Below are 17596 nucleotides of genomic sequence, written 5' to 3'. Positions count from 1 at the left end.
CAGTTTAAGATATGATTTATGTTGATTTCACTTACAGCCAAGTGATCAAGTAAACATAAAGTACAATTGCCTGTTTAGGAAGTTCTCTGGTAATGAGAACCAACATCACTGAAATCAATTTTCACGCCTCTTCTGTAACATCACACCAGCGTAGTTTCCTGTCTCTGTTCTCCACAAATTTGGTACTCTGAGTCCATGTAAATCTGAATATATAACCTGTGTGCATCCACCAAAAGTAGCTTTGCCACTTTTAGCTCTCTGCTTTGAATAAATGCACAAAACATTTCACATAACCTCACAAAAAATTCTGAGCTCCATTTTTCATGGTCTAAGCAAATACAAACTTGAGAGAGACCATACGATACTACCATGGGGAATAAAAGTTGTATTTTTACACACAGCATTGTCAAAGTACATCTTCATAAAGCAGCAAATAACTCATTGAAGATTGCTGTCCAAAGATTTAAAAAGTCATTCAACTTCTTCCTCTACTTTCATTGTTAAGGTCTAAAAACTAGAATATCCAGAAACAGAGTTTAAAGAAAGTTTTTATGAAGGACCTTGCATTAAAAGAAGTAGACTATATCCACCACAAGTAGTTTAAAAACACACCAACATTTTTATTTACCATCCAAACAGGATGTCTAGAGCCTTTATGCTTAAATTAAACACATTCTTGTGATACAGCTTTCTGCATCTTTTAAGCCAAAAGCCATAAAAGACACAAGCTGCTAAGACGCTCATTTTTCAAGACTAGTATGTTTAGTATCTCCAAATACAGAAAGAGAAAACAGCTTATTGCATTACCTGAATTAATTCAAAGTCATTGTAATGTATTTACTGAGTCTAGTGCTTTATTTTCTAAAGACTCAATGCAACCATTCTTCCACGTCACATTTTCAGCGATATCAATGCCATTATTTGAGCCACCTCAATTAGTACTGGTCCTGAAAAAATTCTTCACAAAGAAGTGGGGTTTTTTTTGTTTTTTTTTTTTTTTTTTTTCTTTTTAGTTTGTGTGCGTGTGCTTACAGTCCTTGGACAGAGTGACCTATTTAAAGGTCACTAGCTCGATGAAGATGAAAATCATGTAGTTCATCTTCTAAGTAGGCACCAAGGAAGTCTGTTTTGGAGTAAGAAACGTTGCAGCAGGTGACAGCAGGTTGCAATTAAAAATCTGTATCAGAAAATCAAAGATCTCAGTCAAACCCCATGCCTCTTTAACGAAGAGCTAATGATGCCCCTACTAATGAAGAATTTAAGACCTTCCTGTCAAATGAGCAATAAACAATAGAAATGAGGTTACCAATTATGATGCTAATTAGCCAAATTTATTAATTAAGAGATCTTTTAATGTTTTCTGACAAAGTTTTCCATACAGTCTACAGTGGGCTCAGTGCCTTCATCCATCTTCAGAGAAGAAAAGGAAGCAGCGTGCCTACATTTACACTACTGCCCCACAGCAGAGTAACATGTGGAGTGTTGCTGTAGACGACAATTTATCTGCCTAAGTGAGTTAATGAGAACAGTGAATTTATTGCCAGTCATCTCAAAATATAGCCGTAGAAGATAAAAAAAAAATCCCAACAAACCACAACAGAGCTAATGACTTGCATTAAGAGATTAAGAATTGTAACCATTAGAAAAACTAATTCTTCTGAAACTCATGAGTAATTAGCAAAACTATCTTAAGAAATCTATAACTCTATCTTATGAACAGAAAGAACATACCATAGTCTTTAGCTATAGTAACTACTAGAGTGTAGTAGATGTAAACCTCTCCCCTCCACGTTAAGGGATTAATACACAGTTCTGTACACACACTACGTGCAGAAGAGCTCAGCATAAGCGAGGTAGTGGTAGTACATCTCTTTCCAAAGATGCGGTAACTCCTTCAATGCAGAAAGCCTATCATGTTTAAAGAAAGTGAAACTTGGGAGCACACTCAATTTTTTTTTTTTTTTGTAATGAAAGCAGACAAATGCATTCACATTTCTCCATTCCTATCATTGTTACTTTACACAGGAGCATGAGGAAATAGATGTCCACAGATGAACTTTATAAGTTACCTGCCCTGAGGGGCAGCCAAGAGCCTGATCCTTCATCAACTTCCACAGAACTGTTGCTCATACTCCTGCCAGTTTCAACAGGGCTATTCAACAAAATACTATACCAAGCCAGATCTCAGGACTTACATTAGACACACACTATGCTAAAAATGAGTCGACTAAGGGTGAGGACATTGCACCAAAGCCACAGAAAATTTTGTACAGCCTTACCCTGGTAAGGGTCTTTTCTGGTATAAGACCATCATTAACTCTTCTTTGCAGCCTTGCATTCCCACTGCATCCCCTTCCATACAGAAGCAAATGGCAACAATGGCTTCAGAGCCCGTCAGCAGAAGCCCTAACAACTGGTCCTTTCAGTTTTAATCAGTGTATCAGTAACCTGCCCACTCAGGGCTAGCCCTGCAGACTAAACTACAGCTTTCAGTTTCACTAGCACGATCATGCTCAGCAACTGTCTATATTAATGAGAAAGAGCATGATTGTCCCTTTTGTGGTTCTTACACTGAGTACATCTAGAGTCACAGGTATCTCTGAAATGTACATGGGTTCTTCCATTTCTAGATAGACCTTACCATGTAACTTCAAAGATGATTTTTTGTTTATTTGTACAGAGTTCCTAATGATCACAGAATCACTGAATGGCCCAGGCTGGAAGGGATCTTAAAGACAATTGAGTTCCAATACCCTGCTGTGGGCAGGGTTGCCACTCACCAAATTAGGCTGCCCATGGCCCCATCCACCTTGGCCTAGAAAACCTCCAGGGATGGGGCAACCACAGCTTCTCTGGGCAGCTTGTGCCAGAGCCTGGCAGTCTTCTGAGTAGAAGAATTTACTCCAAACATCTAATCTAAATTTCCTCTCTTTTAGTTGTTACCCCTTGCCCTGTTGCTATTAGACTGTGTAAACAGTCACTCCCTGTTTATAAGCTCTCAAGCACTGGAAGGCCGCAATGGAGGTCTCACCAGAGCCGTCTTTCCTTCAAGCTGAACAAGTCCAACTCCCTCAGCCTTTCCTCACAAAAAAGATGCTCCAGGCATCTGATAATCTTTGTGGCCCTCCTCTGGACCCACTCCAACAGTTCCACATCCTTCATGTATCATCTTCTACCATGAAGACACACAACCAAAAATCTCTTCCCAAAAATGTGTAGAACACAAAGCAATCACACCTGAATTGTGTGTAAGCAACAGCATTCACAGTGAGAAGAACGGGTCTGACTGTTCCTAAATCCTATTACACAATGCAGTGCAACCTTAGATAAATCATTATCTCCATAGATCATTTTCCCAACACTAATTATACCACAGAATATCACAGTAGACAGAGTCATTAGTTTTGAATTGATGTAGTGTGCAAATTAGTCATTATTTATAGTTCATTTATTGCATACAAGAATCTGCACTACAATCCGGCTTGATAACAGGTGACTGGACTCATATGCTAGAAAGAATAATGACTCAATAGAGTTACTCGAAGATATTATTCTGTTGCAGCCTTCACAGATTATATGAGATCACCTGCAAAGATTAGAGAGCTTATCAGTCATGTTATCAGCTAGCTCTGAATATAAATTGATACAGGGTGCTTTAACTACATATAAAAAAAGCCCCATACCCCTCCAAATCTGTAGCTCTTTCAGAGACAAGAAAGTAAATCCAAATGTTAGCTGTTCTAAGGGTTGCAGAGAACAATTAGTGCAGAATCATGGTGGTCTATAAATTATTTTGTTGGTAAGAAAGGCCTGGTTTGGGCTGGCTTGTAATTATGTTTATGTTTCCTCAGACAAGCAGGCTTTCCTCCAGTCCCAGATGCTCTCTGCAGTGCACAGAGAATTCACCAAAAAGCAAAGACTGTGGGTCAGCCAGGTTTCTCCCAAATAGCTCAGCCAGTAGGTAGGTATACAGCAGCTGTGCCCTTACAGAATAGGAATGCCCTCAAAACATAGAAGTTACAAAACAGTTACAGTTGTGTTTTAACTTTTCTGTGTCTTTTTTTTTTTTTCCCTTCACATTAAAGGGTTTTATTAGACTTTAAGTCTTAATAATTAAAACATGTACAGAGCTCAGTTCCTGTGATATAGATAATTGTTGTAAATTTCGACATAGACAGCGCTAGGCATGCTTGTACATATGCTTGAATAAGGATCTGAAGAAGAATTTGAGACTGAAATGCTGAAGAATTATACCACTGGCAAGTAGGAAGCTTGCATAACACAGTATGGGATTTTTTAGCAAACAGCTTATTTGAAACAACCTGAAAGATACTTTTTGCCCAAGAAGAATTTGTCCTGATGGGAGCAGTACATTTACATTTCAGATGACTGGAAGCCATTTGACACGCTAAAATGCAGCTGTTATTAGGAGATGATTCATAAATTAATGGAGATTATGGTAGAACTTTATAGAGAAGCAAATGAAACTGAAGACTAGCTTATTTTAAGAATAGGATTCTTTAAGCCATTTTTTCTGTTTGTTTGATTGATTTTTATGGCATGTAGTTAATAAAGCAGACAGTGCCCATGAAAAGTTGCTATTCAGCTTGTGACACCTCTACCTAGAAGAGAAGAAATAAATTAAGCCTGCATGAACTCTTCCTTCCCATTATTTCCTGCTGCCCACAGCCCAAAGTAGAGGACACTTCTTCCTGTTGCCATCGGTGCAGGGAGATATGGGGAGCTGCTGCTTTTTTTTTTGCCCCTTTTTTCCTTTTTCCTATTTCTTGGACTCTGTTAGTAATTCAAGCAGAAGAGCTTGAATTGGAGGTTGCCTCCAAGAGGAGAAAAGATTAAAAGAGCAGAACTGCTTAAGAGTGCGGTGAAAGAGAATAGCGGCTTCCACTGCAAGATAGGCAAACACAGTGGATGGGGTAAAATAGCCTGCAGATGCTCAGCTAACAGCGAGTCAGCTGCAGCTAATGTGGATATATCAAGATTAGCGTTTCCAAAATTTAGATTTACATCTCACATAATTCTGCAAAGACCAAACCATGCTGACATATTTCTGCTGGTCACACACAATAGATGCTAAAGTGGTACATATAGAGTAAGGCTTGATTTGTTGCTATGTATTTTTAAAGCACTTAAAACCACGTATGTGAGGGCAGACTCCTATTGATTTATCTTACTTTTCTCACTGGCTCTGCGTATTATATTTAGCCTGGAAAATGTGTTTTCCACAAACAACTCTCAAACAGCAAATTTATGAGTTGCTGTGTACCCAGAATTCTATCGGACGAGCAAAGAGCCAGAACAGAAGAGGCTACACCAAGGAATACAGAGTATTTTACTCAAAAAAAGTAAGTATTTTTTGTGGTATACTTCTATGCTTTCATTCTTCGTTTCCTTTCTATTTTAGGCATAATAGTTAACAAAATATGACTGCCTTCAGCCTTTTTCCAGGACATAATACCTGTCTTTGCCAGACTTGTTCATACTGAATCTTAACTTTGATTTCAGGTCTGCAGTACCATATGACTTAACAGCAGTAGAATTTAACTCAATTTATTTAACAGTAAATTAAATTGTTCTACTGATGACTGTATCATTAACTGGTAAAAAGCAAACACTTCAAATTATATGATGAACTGATAAAGCAAGGCAAGAAGAACGACTCTAAAGCTAAAAAATAAGAGTGTTTTTCTTTTTTATGATTAAGTACATATCAGTCCACTAGTAGCACTTTTGACTGAAGATCTGGATCTGATCCCAGTCACAAACAAGTGGACATGACACACATGGTCATGTAGCTTAACATCACTAAACAACTGGCAGGATCATCAGAATATTACAGCATTTTGGTATTAAACTGATGGATACATTCATTGTCAGTACTGCATCTACACACTGACATTTTCATTTTAAGCAATGTCTTCCCTGAAGTTAAAAGGCCATTCAAAAGAGAAGCACTGTACGCTTGTAAGTTTTTCCAGACTGTGGAGAAATAGAACAGAGCCGATTTTATTTCCATACCCTTGGCTTTTCTCAGGCACTCACAGCATCATGAATGGTTTTCATACTGTGTGTGTTGTATGGAGGCAACTTAGCACAGCTGTATTTAAAAGACAGAGAGGTGTGCTGACCTGGTAGATGGTGAGTGTTAACAGCTAAAGAAATGCCACTTACTGGAATATTTTACAACAGTTATTTTACAAACATCTCTGCTACTTTTGGACAGATATTATTATTATTTTTTTTCCAGTGTATTCAGCAGAACTACCACCATTCTCAAAATCTATTTAAAGCTGTGTCTTGTGTTATCTTCCATTGGACTGCAAATGTCAATGAGGCGAAAATTACTCTTGCCATATCTATAGGGCACTTTCAGTGTCTCAGACTTGAAATAACAAGACATTGGTTTAATTTTTAAGGAATGAATACAACACATTCATTTAGGATAAACAAAATCCTTATTCAGAGCAAAATATTTTGCAAATATCAATGTAGAAAACAAGCAGATGAATATTTCCCATCACGCATTGTGCATTACAAGTCTCGATTTCACTAAAGAGCAAAGCTGTAAACTTTCCTCCATGTAACTGAGTCTGGGGTTGGCACAGACAAGACTATTTCAAGAAGTAAATATATAAAGACTCAGCTCCTATTTAATCTGCATGAGAACAGTTACCACATTTCCAATTCTTAACCTAAAACAAGCTTAATGTAAACAGTATAAATTATGGGTATGTGATTTGCAAGTTATCTGGCCAGCATTATTTCTCTTCTCTTACCCTTGAAGAGGGTAAGAAATCATATATGATCAGAATCATAAGATGGCTTAGGTTGGAGGGAACCTTAAGACAATCAGTTCCAGCCTTCCTGCCACAGGCAGGGTTGCCATCCACTAGATCAGGCTGCCCAGGAAAGGAGAAGTGTTCCAGCCCTCTGATCATCTTTGTGGCCCTCCTCTGGACCCAGTCCAATAGCTCTGCATCCTTCAGTTTTGCAGGCCCCAGGCCTGGACACAGTACTCTAAAGGGGGCCACATGCAAGCAGGGTTGAGAGGGACAATAATCTCCCTCTCTCTGCTGGCCACCCCTTTTTTGATGCAGCTCAGGATACTGTAAGTCTTCTGGGCTGCAAGAGTACAGTGCTGTCTCACATAGTTTTTCAACCATCAGGATGCCCAAGTATTTCTCTGCAGGGCTACTTTCTCGGAATTGTTCTCCCAGTCTGTACTTGCATGTTGGACTTGTATGTGCAACACTTTTCACTTGGCTTGGAAAAACCTCATTAGATTCTTTTGTTTCCACTTCTTGAGCATGTCCAGGTTCCTCTGCATGGTGTCCTTCCCTTCTGTTGTGTCAGCTGCACCACTCTGCTTCACATCATCAAACTTGCTGAGGGTACATTAAATCCCACTGTCTATGCGGTTGATAAAGATGCTGAAGAGCACTGGTCCCAAGACAGTCTAGTCCTGCGGTCTCAAAATCCTGTCTTTCCCCAGGTCTTCCTTTCTCCTTTTCTTGAAAGAGAAGTGATGTTTCCCTTTCTCCAGTCACTGGGGACTTCACCTGACAGCCACGATTTTTCAAGTAAGATGGAGAGCGGCTTGGCAACCACATCAGCTTGTTGCTTCAGAAACCTGGGATGCATGCCATCTGGCCCCATAGACTTGTACACATTCAGCCTCATGAGGTGGTCTCAGACTCACTCCACTTTTACACTGGGAGGGATTTTGCTCTCTGACCCTCACTTCAAAATTCAAGGACAGGAGAGTCAAGAGAAGCCAGAATGGCTGTGAAGACTGAGGCACTGTTCCCTGTTCAAAATGTCTTCTGTAAAGTTAATCAAGACTAGTTTGTGAAAAATACCAAGTGAGAGAGCACCACAGAAACTTAAACCCTAGAGTCATAAAATGCCTAGAGTTGGAAGGGACCTCCCAAGGCTATCTAGGCCAACTTCCCTGCAGTGAACAGGGACACCACACTTAGATCAGGTCACCCAGGGCCTTATCCAGCTTCATCTTGAAAGTCTCTAAGAACAAGGCATCCACTGTATTACTAGGCAACCTGTTCCACCCACACCGTGAAAGATTTTTCTTTATATCTGTCACGGTTTTGTAATTTTTCTATTGGTATTCCACATCATAACATCATGAGGACCACAGAAAAGAAGAACTACACGTCCCAGAGGACCTCATGGCCAGAGAGGGAAATATGTCACAGAAGTGATGTTGGCTCTCTCTCACTGCCCGTCAGCAGGTGTGGGTGTGCTTCCAAGCCATGCGCCTTCACTTTCAAAGCTGGCTTCTCAGTCTTCAGATAACCCTCTCTCTCTTATTTTACTTGATTTATTAGCCTCAGTTTTAATTAGATTGTACTATATTGTGTTATCTTGCACTCCAATATCATAGTTAGTAAAATAAGTTTTTCTTCTTAGATCACTGCCACTACTCTGTTTGTTTCTTTGAGCCCAGCTCCCATCTCCCTATCCCTTTCCCTTTTTTCCTTCCCATTTTTGAGGTCAGGGGGCCCACAGGCCTACTGCAACCCACCCCATCATGGGCATAGATTGATCATGACAATATCTGACCTAAATCTGCCCTCTTCATTTTGAAGCCATTTTCCCTTATTCAGTCACCAGATTCTGCTCAAGAGTCTGTCCCCTTCTTTCCTGCAGCTCTCCTTTAGATCTGAAAGGCTGCTCTCAGATCACCTTACAGCCTTCTCTTCTCCAGGCTGAGCAGCTCCAGCTCTCTCAGCCTGTCCTTCTAGGAGAGGTGTTCCATCCCATGGATAATTTCTGTGGACATACTCCAACAGGTCCATGTCTCTGCTGTACTGAGGACTCCACATCTGGATGCAGTACTCCAAGTGAAGCCTCACCAGTGCAGAGTAGAGGGGCAGGATCACCTCCCTTGACCTGCTGGCCATGCTTCTTTTGATGCAGCCCAGAATATGGTTGGCTTTCTGGGCTGTGAGGGCACATTGCTGGCTCATGTCCAGCTTCTCATCCACCAGAACCCCCACGTCTTTTTCAACAGACCCTTTCATCCCTCAGCTTGCATTGGTAATAGGGGTTGCCTTGACCCAGGTGCAAGACTTTGCATTCAGATTTGTTGAACCTTTTTTGTGTTTGGACTCACCTGGGCCCACCGCTCAAGCCTGTTTAAGTCCCTCTGGATGGCACTCCATCCCTCTGCTGTGTCAACTGCACCCCACAGCTTGGTGTCACCTGCAAACTTGCTGAGGGTGCACTTGACTCCACTGTCACCGTCACCAATGAAGATATTAAAGAGTATTGGCCCCAGTACTGACCCCTGGGGGACACCACTTATCACTGATCTACATCCAGATATGGAGCCATTGACCACCACTCTCTGGACTCGGTCCTGCGGCCAGTTTTTTGTCCACTGAACAGTTCATCCATCAAATGCATATCTTTCCATTCTGGAAAGAAGGATTTGTGGGTTGCTGTGTCAAAGGCCTTACTGAATTTGAGACAGATGACATCAGTGGCTCTTCCCTTGTCAACTGATGCAATGACACCATCGTAGAAGGCCACTAGGCTAGTTAAGCAGAATTCACCCTTGGTGAAGCCATGCTGTTTCTCCCTTATAATCTCACTGCCTTCCACATGCCTTAGCATAGCTTCCAGGATGATCTGTTCCACGAACTTCCCTGGCATGGAGGTGAGACTGACAGGTTAGTAGCTCCCTGGCACATCTGTACTATTTTTAATATGCCTTTTTTCCAGTCACGAGGGACTTCACCTGACTGCCAGGACTTTTCAAATATCATCAAGAGCAGCTCGGCAACTATGTCAGCCAGCTCCCTCTGGACTCTGGAATACACCTCATGGGGACCCACTCACTGTGGGGAGTACGTCTTCTTGGGTTTTCCTTTGCTGGATAAGGTACTTGTAGAAGCCTTTCTTGCTCTTAGCAGCCCTACACAAGTTCGGTTCAAGCTGGGCTTTGACTTTCCTGACCCCATCCTTACACTGTCTACCTACTTCCTTATATTCTTCCCATGGTATCTGTCCCTCTTTCCTCTGCCTGTGCACTCTCTTCTTGCTCTTCAGCTTTATCAACAATTGCTACTTCAGCCACACCAGTCTCTTGCCTTCCTTTCCTGACCTGCAACATCTGCAGATGGAGAGTTCTCGTACCCTGAAGAATGCCCCCTTAAAGATGTGACAGATCTGCTCCACACCCTTGCCCATGAGAACTGTTTCCCAGGGTGTTTTGTTGACTAACTCCCTGAAGAGCTGGAATTTATCTTTCCTAAAGTTTAGCTTTCTAATTTTACTCTTCACCTGTCTCATGTCCCTCCAGAGCATGAACTCAAATGCAGCATCATCACTACAGACCAGGCAGTCTTCAATCTAGATGTTACCCATTATTTCATTTAAGTCTGTGAGCAAGAGGCCCAGTATTGCATCTCCCTCGGTGGTGCCGTCAATTACTTGACTCAGGAAGTCATTATCTGGGGATCCACTATAACTTTTAATGCAAGGTCATACTTGAATGCAACAGGTTTGAACTCTCTTTTGGTAAGGCACATGTGCTATGTCCTTTCTGAAAGTTAAAACTTATTAGCCTTCACTTACAAGCAGCAAAGTGAAGCACAACCATGTTAAACAAGGTGGCAGGATCACAGAGTGTACCAGCAGTGCTCAGAAGCCTGTCCAGATTCTCTTTTCAAGTGGGGCACTCCAAGAGTGAAACATTTCTTGCACTGATGCTTGTAGAGGAATAGAGATCAGGCAGCTTAGTTGGAGCATGGCTGGCTTGCTCAGCACAAAAAGCAAGGGAAAGAATGCACAGAAGTAGCCTTCTGTATGGCTATATTGCTGTAATTCAGCTATAAGATAAGTCATCCATAAATTTGTTTTCAAGGGTGCTTAATTTATTAGGAGAAAGCATGGTAGCCACAACAAATGAGATTTTGGTTGAGAAGGTCTCTTTTGACAGTAGGTTGTGTACATGTTCTTTTACAAGCAACTTTTCACTCTTTTGACCTTTTAATTTTCCTAATGGAATTGATATTTCCTTATAAAAGTTTCTTGAGTGCAGATTCAACTACAATGAATACACCCAGAGTTCAACCATCAGTGAAATCAGTTTCAGAAACATTAAAAGGACATGGAGTGTTCTACCTGTTACATCAGAACCTCTTGAATTTCTCTTTTATTTAATAATGGACAGGAGCAGTCAGTTCAGCATCATAAAATTGTTACTGTACACAGATAACAGCTGTAAAGTCTTATATAATCATTTAAAGAAAGATAACAGCTTTCCAGTTCCACAGCAGAAGCAATCATGCATCTGGAAATCCTGCATCACAGCATATTTCTGTGATGCGTTTGATTAAAATTTTACCCCAGCGGCAATATGATTAACTCTGCAGAAATGCACTCCAGATATGATCAGAATCAGCAATTAATTCATACTAGATGCTGCTTAAGTGCCATCTAAACAAAGGTTTTCTACATACTATATTCTAGAACAGATTTCCAAGTTCTCTCCCCCTTGAATAACAAAGAATGTTTTCCCACTTTTTTTAATATTATGAATTCAAAAAATTAGGCAATCAATACTGTAAATAACACCATAAATGAAGTGTCCCATTAACACACAGTAAAATAGTTTTTCTCTGGCAAGAAACAATGGGTTTTCAAACACTTGTATCATTTGTCTCAAATGCTGGACTATAAAGCTCAGTATAAATGAAAATATCAGCTTGCATCAGGGTGGAATTGAATAGCCTTAATTCAAATACTCCTGTTTATTTATTTATTTATTTTTCCTGGGAGAAGGAAGAGTACAGTGTAGAAAACTAAGCTAAGGGTTGTAATCTCAATCAAAATTCTATATGCTACATACCACCATTATGGTCTTCTGTAGGAATGAATCACAGGATCTGTAAGTACAGGGCTCTACTGATCACTATCCTTAGACAACATCAACCATTAGGTAACTTACAGGTAAGAAAAAAGTTAAAACACTACCTCAAATGTCAGCAGGGGGTGGAGGATGATTCACACTTCCCTCAGCTCAACTGCAAAATGTGGCCTTCTCCAGCCATCCCAGCACCTACAGAAAATCAGGGGGGGAAAAAACAACAACAGATGAGTTCATGAACATAGTGATGGTGGAAAGAAGACTGAACAAAATCCTGTCACTGTCCTTGTATGGGAAAGGCATCTTGGGAAAGGCCCCCAGCTGGGCAGCCTCCACAATGGACCAAGAAGTGCACCTGGACTTCTCACTCAAAAACTGGCAGCTGCCTGCAATCTCTTTGTCACTGGGGGCTTGCCAAGCAGCAGTACCCAACACTAACTTTGACATTAAAAGTACCAACAGATTTAAATGGCAAAGACAAGTCAGGAAGACCTATCAACACTCATTATCAATAGATACCTAGAAGTACAAAATAAGGCGGATTGGAAAGAGAAAGCACAATTATCATGAAGAGGATATGGATGAGTACATCACATTCCTAATATTTAGACAGTAAACTATAGTGTGGAAACTTATGAACTGCTAGTTTTAAGAAAGCAACACTGTGTTTTCCATTAAAAGGACAGTATGAAGCATTCTAAGGAAAATGGCATTTGTTTTGACCAGAATTGCTAAACACATTACCACTGCTGTGGTATTTGGTAAAGCAGCATTTACAATGGTCTTGAACTAGTGGTATTTCTGTATTTTAATAAAAATAATTATTAATTCAATATGAAAGCTTATTTCTTCCCAAGGAAGAAGTCATTAGTGACATGGTTTAATGGTGGACTTGATAGTGGTAGGTTGATGGTTTGGGCTTGATAATCTTAAGGGTATTTTTCAACCTATGTGATTCTAACTCAGCACTCTTTAGTGTTTTGAAAAGTTGGCAACAGTGCCCACATTCATTGATTATTTCATAACAAACTGGTTGTTAGTGGGTGGAACTCCCTCAAGACCAGAGTTCACAGTATCAGGCTGTTTAAACACTAAGGAAAAGGAAGCAGCTTGTGAAAAAACATTGAAATAACTGTGTATGTTCAGACTGTACGCACAGGGCTGCGCTGCACTAGCCTTAACAAGTGTTAGTATGTCACTAAAGTGTGTTCCTTGACTGAGTGCTAGCACTGGCTTAAGAAGGAACAGCAGAAATTTTGATCTGTGCTCACAGAATTCCCAACTTTTACAGTATTTTTTTTTAATGTATGCACAGATGCCTAACTAATAAAGAAATGAATGCAAAATGAGACAGACTGAGTGAAAATGTATTTCGCAGATACTCTTCAGTGCAATTTGTAGAACGCTAAGTGATGACTGTGTAATCATGTTAAAAAAAAACACAAACAACAATGACAACAAACAACTGCCAGATGGGAAAATCTTTGAACCGAACATAAAACAAGATTAAACAAATATCTGGCAACATGAGAGGGAATCTCATGTTGCCAGATAGAAGGAATACAATAAATAAATAAATAAAATAAATAAAACAAAAATCAAGAATAATATGTAATAGCTATCAAAATGAAAATAAATCATTGTGTGTATCATAGCTGTAATTAAATCTGCAATCATGGTTCTCCACAGATACACACCTTGGAACACAATGAACAGACGTGGTATGCCTTCACTTATAACCTCTTTCAGCTCTTGTAATACACACAACTAATACTGAACCTCACAGAATGAGTGCACTCACATTTTATGGGGTTGAGGTTCTTATTGTCCTATTTTAATATAATTTTGTAAGAAGTCTTAAAATGATTTGTAAATTTTGGAAAGATCTCTTAATCTCACAGAGGACAATTGATCCATGAGCTGCAACTCTCATTTTCTACAACAAAGGACAGTCAAGACTGAATAAAACTGTAAAGACTAAGGCAGCTGCTGACTGAAGCAGGTTAACAAGGACTACTGACAAATTCCTGTTTCAAAACACTTGGTAGGGTATTAGCAAGTGGAACTGATCTCCATGTGACAAAATCAGAACCCTACTACAAAGGCAAAGGCAAAATTCTTCCAGCAGCCTTTCCAAAATATTTTGAAATCCTGCTCAATAGCAGAGAAGATCTTAGCTACTTTATAGGCAACAAAAGCGACATGCCCTAATTTCTGCTTAGCTAACTGTACTCTGAACATTTTGTTTTGTTCTTTGTATCTCGTGGTGACAGCACAGGGATTCCATGCAGCAACACAACTAATTTGCAGTACTGCAGTTCAGAACAAGCCAAACAAGCATGAGCACAACCACATACGCACTTGATTCTGACCCTTTATCATGTGTGAAAAAGAGGTACTAGTGCACACAAGATAAGGAGCTGTATCTTAATATGGCAAGCAGCCACGTTTTCACTGATTCTTAGAAAAACTGCGACTTCAGTGGAAGGAGAACATGGATTAGCAGGAAGAAACTGCATAGGTCATGATTTTTTCACATAAATAATTTCACAAAATTATTTATCCTAACCTATGTGGCAAACAAAAGGATTGCAATACAGAATCAAAATGGGACCCATCCAGGATTCCTTTGCCCCCTAACTAAAAAAATGCAAATGTTTACTGGGATGTCAGGATCTGCGTCCATTTCATCTCCTTAGAACCTGACCTGAGAGAATAATAAACCTGAGAATATGAGATGGACACAAAGATATCAGAAGATTTTTCAGTCTTCCAAACAGCATTTAAACAACTCCATCTTCATAAAACCATTCATGGTGTTTTCAAATAGCATTCTGTGATTGGTCTCAAGGCAGGCAGAATGACGTGCTTCACTGAATATGAAGGTAGGAAGGAACCTGTAGCTCACAGAGGCAGCTAACTAAAATTAAGCTGCTGCTTAAAGGGAATGCCTATGCAATGCATTGCCTCCCAGGAGGCTTCAGCCAAACCAGAGAGGTAGACATCTTACTGTGTACAGCCTACTACTTTCCTTCATCAATGAGCTGCTACAATGCAATGCTGCTCAGAGAGCGCTAACACTGCATTATGGCTTGGATGCCATCAGAATAAAGGGAAATGCTGTGGCCTCACTACTCCAGAAAAGAACAGGCTCAAGTTTTCCCATTTCATCTGTTTACTTGATAAAGGCTGTTTCATCCTTAGACTGAAGAGATAAGGTACATATCAGCACATAAGTTCTATGTTCTGCTGTCGCTTTTCCTTACTTCAGTGTGTGTTCTCTCAGTAAAAGAAATGGGAGGGACAATGCCTTAAGACTAGACAGGCCAAGTGCTGTCACTTCATTTATATGTGCTTCCAACCACAAGGCAATGCACTTGCTTTTCATAGTTATGTGTATCCATGCACGTTTACACAGTCGCTCTGACAATATATTACAGTATTTATAAGGCTATCACTTATGCAGACAACTTGACACATGCACCGAATTTAAATCTAAAAATTAAGATGAATGATCTAGGCTTATGGCTGAAAATGCAGTTAGCATGGCTCTACAGCCCAGCACTAACTTGTGGTTACTTGAATCGTCCAGAGAACTTGCGAAGTATTCTCAGTGTGGTTTTCATAATACACGCTTACATAAACACGTACACAAAAGCGTGCAAAATCAAAACCAGCTTCATACTTAAATTCAGAGGAGGCATGGATATGTGTTTGATCTTTAGCAACAAAAAATACAACTGAATGCTTGTAATAAACCAAATGCATATATATCTGCCCATGGGACATGAAGGAATGCACATGAAAGTGCCGAGGAAGCTGGTCAGTGTCACTGCATGCAAGGCCACTCTCAATGACATCTGAAAGGTCACGGTAATGTGGAGAGGTTAGCATACCAGGCTTGAATGTGTAATCAGCAGGAAAAATTCAGCAGAGGGTCAGTCAGTGGTAGAGTCAATATTTGATAATGACCAAGAGTTAACTCTTTGCTGCAAGACATCCATAGCAAATCAGAGGATGACAGAGTGGCTTAGGCAAGAAGAGACCATTAAGATCATTTAGTTCCTAAGATTCCTTCCTAACATCTAATCTAAATCTTCCCTCTTTTAGATTAATGCCATTCCTCCTTCTATCACTATCAGACTATGTAAAAAGTTAGTCACTCTCCTGCTTGTAAGCTCTCTTCAAGCACTGGGAGGCCGCAATGAGGCTTCTTCAAAGCCCTCTCTTCTTTAAGCTAAACAAACCCAAATTCCTTAACCTTTCTCCATAGCTCCAGCCCATCAATCACCTTTTGAATTCACCCCAACAGCTCTTGAGCCTTCCTGTTACTGTGGGCCTGAGGCCTGGATGCTAGTAGATGGGGCCTCACAAGGGTAGAATAGCAGGGGCAATCACCTCCCTCTCATTGCTGGCCATTCCTCTTTTGGGGCAGCCTGGGATAAAGGCTCATGTCCATTTTGTGGAGTTCAGTTGGATGCCCAAGTACTTCTCTACTTGCCTCTACAAGTTCTTCTCCCTGTCTGTGCTTGTATTTGCGATTTTGCACTTGGCCTTGCTAAGCCTCATCAGATACTTGTGTTCCCATTTTTTGAGCATGCCCATGTTCCTCTGGACGGCATCCTTCCCCTCTATTCTGTCAAATGCACCACTCAGGTTTGTGACATAAGCAAATTTGTTGAGGATACACTCAATTCCACTATGTCACTGATGCTGAAGAGCACTGGTCCCAAAAGAGACCCCTGTGGGACATCACTTGTGACTGGCCTCCACCTCAATACAGAGTTGTTGGAAACAACCCTCTGTGACCTTCCAACAAATTCTTTATCCACCTAATACTACGGCCTTTAAATCAATACCTTTCCAATTTAAAGGTAAGGATGTGGTTCAGGACTCTGTCAAAGACCTTGCAAAAGCCCAGGTAGATGATATCTGTTGCCCTTCCTTTGTCCACCAACAGTGCTGTCACTCCATCACTGAGGGCCACCAGATCAGTCAGGCACATTCTGCTTCTGGTAAAGCCAGCCTGGCTGTCTCAGACCTCCTTTTCATCTAACATGTGATTTAACATCTCTTCCAGGAGGATCTGCTCCATCATCTTTCCAGGCTGAGAGATGAGTCTCACTGGACTGTAGCTCTCCAGGTCTTCGTTTCTTCCTTTCTTGAATATGGAAGTGATGTTTTCCTTCTCCCAGTCACTGGAGACTCCCCCTGACAGCCACAGTTCTTCAAACAGCAGAAATTTTCAAACATTTTCAGACATTCTCTTAGAAGAAACTTTCATGCTCTATTAAGTCCTTCCACCCTTTGTAAGTTCAAACTTCTTACTGCTTCAAATTATTTCCGTAGCACAATAACTCATACCCACGGATGAACAACCTATTTTGCCACTGTGAGCTGACTCCCTGAATTCTCTAATAAACTTCCTCTGCAAGGGGGGTTTTCCTAGGAATCGCTAACAAAATGCAACAGAACCTTCTAATCGTTCTTCCTTTTATTTACTTTTTTCCTTTCTTTTTTTCCTTTCTTTTGTCTTTCAATCCAGATTATCTTATAAATCCTTTTTTTTTTCTTTTTTTCCCCCCCCTCTTTTCCTCTTTTCTGTCTTCAGTCCTTCCACTTGCCTTACTAGATCCCTGAATGAGGGATCACACTCTTTTTCACAATCAGAGCTTTTTTCCCCCC

At 40.5% G+C, this 17596-nt stretch overlaps 1 protein-coding gene across 4 annotated transcripts in view; it reads right to left on the bottom strand.

Moving 5' to 3' along the window:
* The window catches only part of GHR (growth hormone receptor), a 130656-nt gene that overhangs the window by 68143 nt on the left and 44917 nt on the right, over positions 1-17596 (bottom strand). For all 4 annotated transcript variants that reach the window (XM_015848673.2, XM_015848674.2, XM_032441512.1 and 1 more), the window contains exon 2: positions 12019-12103. The gene's annotated coding sequence lies outside the window, so the exon portion shown is untranslated. The remainder of the gene's footprint in view (positions 1-12018; positions 12104-17596) is intronic.

This window comes from Coturnix japonica, chromosome Z, assembly GCF_001577835.2.
Source record: "Coturnix japonica isolate 7356 chromosome Z, Coturnix japonica 2.1, whole genome shotgun sequence".
NCBI lineage: Eukaryota > Metazoa > Chordata > Aves > Galliformes > Phasianidae > Coturnix > Coturnix japonica.
This window is presented reverse-complemented; position numbering and strand designations above follow the sequence as displayed.